The 6,866-nt window shown below is 43.9% G+C and overlaps 1 long non-coding RNA gene across 1 annotated transcript; it reads right to left on the bottom strand.

The window, feature by feature from the left end:
• Positions 1-200: 200 nt before the first annotated feature.
• On the bottom strand, positions 201-5,063 carry LOC101132803 (uncharacterized). The gene is made up of 4 exons (XR_008674340.2): positions 4,548-5,063; positions 4,257-4,384; positions 3,491-3,586; positions 201-2,560 (listed from the first exon to the last, which is right to left on the bottom strand). It is a non-coding gene; the product is annotated as an uncharacterized lncRNA (long non-coding RNA).
• Between the last annotated feature and the right edge of the window lie 1,803 nt (positions 5,064-6,866).

The raw sequence follows: 6,866 nt of genomic DNA, 5'->3' as shown, positions 1-6,866 counted from the left end.
CCAGTCTGGGCAACAGAGGGAGATTCTGTCTCAAAAAAAAAAAAAAAAGAGGAAGAAGAAAGAAAATCTTAATTTCTTCATCAAATGTAAAAACTATGGACTGGACTCTGGAGGAATAATACACAAAAAGACAGATAGGCACTATTTTTTTTGAAGTTTTATTGAGAAATATTGATAACATACCACAGAAGCCACTGATTTAAAGTGTAAAATTCAGTGGTTTTCAGTATATTTGCACTGTTATGCAAACATCACCACAATAAATTTTAGATCATTTTCATTACCCTGAAGTAAACACCATATCCCTCCATTTTCCCCCAACTCCCCTAACCCTGGGCCACCACAAATCTACTTTCTGTTGCTATGTATTGGTCTATTTTGGACATTTTATTTAAATGGAATTACATAACATGTGGTCCTTTGTGACCGGCTTCTTTCACTTAGCATAATATTTTCAAGGTTTATTCAATCTTGCATGTGCAAAGGGGGCACTTTACATAATGATAAACCTGGGGTGGGGGGTACTTACTGATTGATTTGGAAACTTCCCTCCAAAATTGTAAAGGGTTTCAAATAGAGGAACAACCTATTCAGGGTAAAATCCTGTTTTCAGCAGTTTGTAATGTGGGGTTTTTTTGCAAAGAATGGCAAGATTTTTGGGCTTATTTTCTGCAAATTCTCCCTGTGTTTGGGGAACAGTCACAGAATGTGGAGGAATGATCTTCTAGGCTCTGTGGCTGCAGATTCAAGTCCAGGAGAACTCAGGTCCCAGGGTTGGCAGAGAAAAACAGTGTAAGAGTGCCAAGAGAATGCTTTGAAATGGAAAATTTAAAACGTTCCCTCCAAAAGGAGTGCCAGATAACCACACAAAAGAGGACTTTGCTGGGCAGCTCCATCGCAATTGTTCAATACTAAGATACAGACAGACTGGGAAAAAAGGAAGTTTATTTCTGCAGCCACTTACAGGGAGAAGCGCCAGGTAAATCACCAGACCAACTCAAAGTTACAAGTTTTTTTTTCTAGTGCTTATATGCATCTTAAGCTCCATGTGGGATTGCACCTACAAGCAGGAGTGTTTCATTCAATCAACATCTAATCTTTAACTCAGGTCTAGCGTCTGGAAGGATTTCTCTAGAGTCTTGGAAAGTTTCTGAATCTTAAGACAGGCTGAGGTGAATGAATGTGTACGAATGCTATCATTATTCGATCAGATTTTAGGGTCTGAGAAAACCCAGACGGGGTCTCAATGGGTTTGTTTTCACGTTCCATCCCTGATACTCAGGCACCAGTTTCTCCATTTCTTTAACGTTAACTTATGCATTCATCAAAATTATAGTAAAGGGTTAGTAGAAACCGTTCTGGTGCTATTGGAAACCTGGCCTGCCACAGGCACTGAAGCCCACTACAGAACATTGAAAATGCCTGCAAACACTGACTTTACTGACCAGTCAATTAAATTGCAGAAAAGCAAGCTCACGCTGCTTCCCTGATCTGTCCTCCAGAATTGCTAGTTAGAAACGTTCACATTGTCCTAGGTTCAGTTTTGCAAAGATGGAGCCTGGCAGTGAAAGCATTTGTTTGAGTTCATGCATTAAGGTTTGCTTTGTCTATTTCTTTTATATTTATTTATTTGCTGTTTTTTTTTTTTTTTTTTTTTTTTTTTTTTTTTTTGTCATGGAGTTTCAATCCTCTTACCCAAGCTGGAGTGCAATGTGGCGGTCTCGGCTCACTGCAACTTCCGCCTCCTGGGTTGAAACGTTCTCCTGCCTCAGCCTCCCAAGTAGCTAGGATTACAGGCATGCGCCACCATGCCCGGCTAATTTTTGCATTTTTAGTAGAGATGGGGTTTCACCATGTAGGCCAGGATGGTCTTGAACTCCTGAGCTCAGGCAATCCACCCGCCTCAGCCTCCAAAATGCTGTGATTACAGGCATGAGCACCCTCGGCCGGCCTATTTTATTTTAAGATGGAGTCTTGCTCTGTCGCCCAGGCTGGAGCGCAGTGGCACGAGCTCGGCTCACTGCAACCTCTGCCTCCGGGATTCAAGCGATTCTTGTGTCTCCGCCTCACAAATAGCTGGGATTACAGGCACCCGCCACCATGCCTGGCTAATTGTTTATTTTTAGTAGAGAAGGGGTTTCACCATGTTGGCCAGACTGGTCTCGAACTTCTGACCTCAAGTGATCCGCCCGCCTCGGCCACCAAAAGTGCTGGAATTACAGGCGTGAGCCACCATGCCCGGCCCCATTTCCTTTATTTTATTTATTATTTCGAGAAGGAGTTTCGCTCTTGCCATCCACGCTGGAGTGCAGTGGCGCGATCTCGCCTCACTGCAACCTTCACCTCCTGGGTTCAAGCGATTCCCCTGCATCAGCCTCCGGAGCAGGTGGGATTACAGGCGCATGCCACCACGCCCAGCTACATTTCCTTTATTTTATTTTTTATAATTTACTAGCCTGTTTGTTGATAACAAGACTGGCTGTGCACAAGGTTGGGTCTCGGTGCTCACCGGGAGCCGGGCATGGACCAGGTGGGAGGTTCTCCAGTGCCTGGTACAAATCTGCAAGAAAGTGCAGGAAACGGCACTAAAGGTAGGCGTTCCAGCGCAGAAATGCGTAAGAAAGGTTTTCCTGTGCTTGTAGGGAGGTCATGCCCAAGCGTTTCTTATTGGCTTGCAGTGAGACAAGATCACGCCACTGCACTCCAGCCCGGGCTACAGAGTGAGACTCTGTATCCAAAAAAAAAAAAAAATAGTGAATGAATATCCATTGATGCATGAAACGGCTGCATTAAAGGAAAACTAGCCAAAAAGTCAAGGATCAGTATGAAAAATAAATATATTCTAAAAGATTTGTTTTTAAAGCAACTACACGGGTTTAAATTTTAAAGGGAAAGAAGTAGCTCCAAGATAGAGGAAACAGGATGGCTTCTGAAGAAGGGAACGTTATTCTTTGAAATGGAAAGAAATTATGACAAGAGGGTAGCACAGACTGAAGAGGTGGAGGTAAAAGGGGGTTCTTGGCCAGACACAGTGGCTCACACCTGTAATACCAGCACTTTCAGAGGCCAAGGCAGGTGGATCGCCTGAGGTCAGGAGTTCGAGGCCAGCCTAGCCAACATGGTGAAATGCCTTCTCTACTAAAAATACAAAAATTAGTTGGGCATGGTGGCAGGTGCCTATAATGCCAGTTCCTTTAGAGGCTGAGGCAGGAGAATCGCTTCAACCCATGGGTGAAGGTTGCAGTGAGCCGAGATTGCATCACTGTTCTCCAGCCTGGGTGACTGAGCAAGACTCTCTCTCAAATTAAAAAAATTAAAAAAAATGTGTGTGTTGGGGGTATCTTGACTTTCCTCCATGTGTCTTAGGCCACAACTCTTACATGGGACCTTGCAGAAGAGATTCCTCAACCAGTACCTTTATGGTGCTGCCTCCCTGATGGGCTGGGTTCTAAACAGCAGTGCCTTCCCCATCTGCTCAGTCCTTACTCACCTGGGCACCATCCTCCTGGTACGTCCCTTGAAACCATCCAGGACTCTTTCCCTTGCTCCAGTAAGGAAATCACATCAGGCTTTGGGATAGAGAGACCTGTTTATAAGAAAAGAAGTAAGATGGCCAGGCACAGTGGCTCACTCTTGTAATCCCAGCACTTTAGGAGGCCAAAACAGGTGGATTGCTTGAGGTCAGGAGTTCAAGACCAGACTGACCAACATGGTGAAATCCTGTCTCTACTAAAAACACAAAAATTGCCCAGGCATGGTGGCCAGTGCCTGTAATCCCAGCTAGTCAGGAGGCTGAGACATTAGAATTGCTTGAACCCAAGATGAAGGTTGGAGTGAACCGAGATCGCACCATTGCACTCCAGCCTGGGTGATAGAGTGAGACTTCATCTCAAAAAAAAAAAAAAAAAAAAAAAGAAAGGAGAAAAAGAAAGAAAGTTATAAAGAAAGAAAGAAAGTAAGAAAGAAAGAAAGAAAGAAAGAAAGAAAGAAAGAAAGAAAGAAAGAAAGAAAGAAAGAAAAGAAGTAAGACATACTCCTGCTGTTCCTGAATTCAAAGTTAGTCCCTTAGTACTCACGAAGGACTAGAGGAAGGTGTAAAGGTCTGAAGCATGGAGAAGATGGAACGACCCAGAGAGCTGTCCATCTGTTAATCTACTAAACACAAAACAATTCCCTAGGCAGCAGGTGAAAAGTCACCCAGACAAGTGAAAGCTACACCCAAAACTCATGAGTTATTTGGGGATAGACATCCTTACCTAGTGAGACCAGGCTGCTATAGTTCTCCATCATTACATCTCTCTGTTAAGTCCTTCTGAGCAGTGTCCAGGCACTCCCATTCCTCCTGAGAGAAGTCTATAGACAGATCCTGGAACATGCCCAACCCCTGAAATGACAAACCCAGGCAGCGCTGTTGAAATTAAAGGAAAGGTTTTTAAGATGAAGGAAGAGATGGAAGGGTGCTGAAGGATGGAGAGAATATAGTGTGCAGACCGGCTAGGCTGAGAGTGGGGAAGAGTAAAAAAATTAGTGTAACTTCAACAAAGTACCTCCATGTTCATGAATATTCCTGTTGTGGCCGACAAACCTCCTTCATAGAAAGGGACATTCCCAGTATTCCATGGTTAGAGCTGGGAATGAATAAAGTACATTGATGTATTATTTCCCAAATAAATGAAATAGAGTTGAAAAGCACACAGCAAGCTGTAGGCCTGGCAAAGCTTTAAGAATATTACAGTAAACATCTGATATGCAAGCTACTATTCACAACAAAAGCTTAATAATTAGGCACTACCCCCTTACCATTTTCTTTCTTGTTTTTTTTTCTCTTGTTTCATTTTTTTGTTTTTGTTTTCACTTTGAGACAGGGTCTCATTCTGTTGCCCAGGCTGGAGTGCAGTGGCACAATCACAGCTCACTGCAGCCTCAACCTCCCAGGCTCAGGTGATCCTCTCACCTTAGCTTTGATTAGCTTTGATTAGCTTTGATTATAGGCGTGCGCCACCATGTCCAGCTAATTTTTTTCTTATTTTTAGTAGAAACGAGGTTTTGCCATTTGGCCAGGCTACTCTCAAACTCCTGAGCTCAAGCAATCCACCTGCTTTGGCCTCCCAAAGCGCTGGGATTACAGGCATGAGCCACCACACCCAGCCTTGTCTCTTTTCTTAAAGGAAGACAGCATCTTTCAAAAATATCTACAAAAAGTTTAAAAACTTCTATTGGCCGGGCACAGTGGCTCACACCTGTAAACCCAGCACTTTGGGAGGCCAAGGCGGATGGATCGCCTGAGGTCAGGAGTTCGAGACCAACCTGACCAACATGGAGAGATCATTTTAGTCTCTACTAAAAATATAAAATTAGCTGGGTGTGGTGACACATGTCTGTAATCCCAGCTACTTGGGAGGCTGAGGCAGGAGAATCACTTGAACCTGGGAGGTGGAGGCTGCAGTGAGCCGAGATCGCACCACTCACTCCAGCCTGGGCAATAAGAGTGAAACTTTGTCTCAAAAGAAAAACAACAACAACAACAACAACAACAAAACCTCTATTGCACTTTGATAATTAGTACTTCCATAAAATAGTATAGATAGCACTTTGATAATTAAATGTACATTGGCTGGGTGTGGTGACCCACACCTGTTATCACAGCACTTTGGGAGGCCAAGGCAGGTGAATTGCTTGAGCTCAGGAGTTCAAGATCAACCTGGGCAACATGGCAAAACCCTATCTCTACAAAAATACATATCATATACAAATTAGCCAGATGTAGTGGGACATGCCTCTAGTCCCAGCTACTTGGGAGGCTGAGGTGGGAGGATTGCTTGAGCCTAGGAGGTCAAGGCTGCAGTGAGCTGTGATCCTGCCACTGCACTCCAGCCTAGGCACCAGAGCAAGATCCTGTCTCAAAAAAAAAAAAAAAAAAAAAAAAAAGGCCAAGCACGGTGGCTCACGCCTGTAATCCCAGAACTTTGGGAGGCCGAGTAGGGCAGATCATGAGGTCAAGGGATCAAAACCATCCTGGCCAACATGGTGAATCTCTGACTCTACTAAAAATACAAAAATTAGCTGTGCATGGTGGCGTGTGCCTGTAGTCCCAGCTACTCGGGAGGCTGAGGCAGGATAATTGCTTGAACCCAGATGGTGGAAGTTGCAGTGAACCAAGGTCATGCCACAGCACTCCAGCCTGGTAACAGATGGAGACTGCATCTCAAAAAAAAAAAAAAAAAAAAAAAAAAAGAGTGGGTATCATGGTAGGAATAAACTGCACACAGGTCAGACAAAAGTTACAAGGGCATCTGCCAGTATAAACAAGTTTCCTGTGAGACACCTGGTCATGGGTCAGATACTTGAGCATTAGGCTGTGGTCCAGGAAAAAGAAATGTCCGGTGAAAGGCTACTCTAAAGACCCACAGGCCCCTCCCCTAGAGCCCCATTAGAGTGAGGTAGAGTTTATAGCCATTCTCCTGAGAGACCTCAAGACCCAATTAGAAGAAAACTATAACATTTGTTATATAGAAGGCATTTTCCAAAGACTAGTTCAAAGATAAAAGATATAGTCTTCCTTTGGATATAAAACAAAATCTCAAGATACACCAAAACTGTTTTGCTTTTACTGAATAATTTTTGTGCATATGTGTTTAGCTGCAAGTGCCTAACAAGCTGTGATTTTCTTTCCTTTCCTTTCCCCCTTTTTTTTTTTCTTGAGACAGCCTTGCTCTGTCACCCAGGTTGAAGTGCAGTGGCCTGATCTTGGCTCACTGCAACCTCAGCCTCCCATAGCTGGGATTACAGGTGCCTGCCACCACACCCAGCTAATTTTTGTATTTTTAGTAGAGACGGTGTTTCACTGTGTTGCCGAGGATGGTCTC

This window comes from Gorilla gorilla, chromosome 21 (assembly GCF_029281585.2).
Source record: "Gorilla gorilla gorilla isolate KB3781 chromosome 21, NHGRI_mGorGor1-v2.1_pri, whole genome shotgun sequence".
Lineage (NCBI taxonomy): Eukaryota > Metazoa > Chordata > Mammalia > Primates > Hominidae > Gorilla > Gorilla gorilla.
Note: the sequence above shows the minus strand (reverse complement) of the source record. Positions and strands in the feature narration are given on the sequence as shown.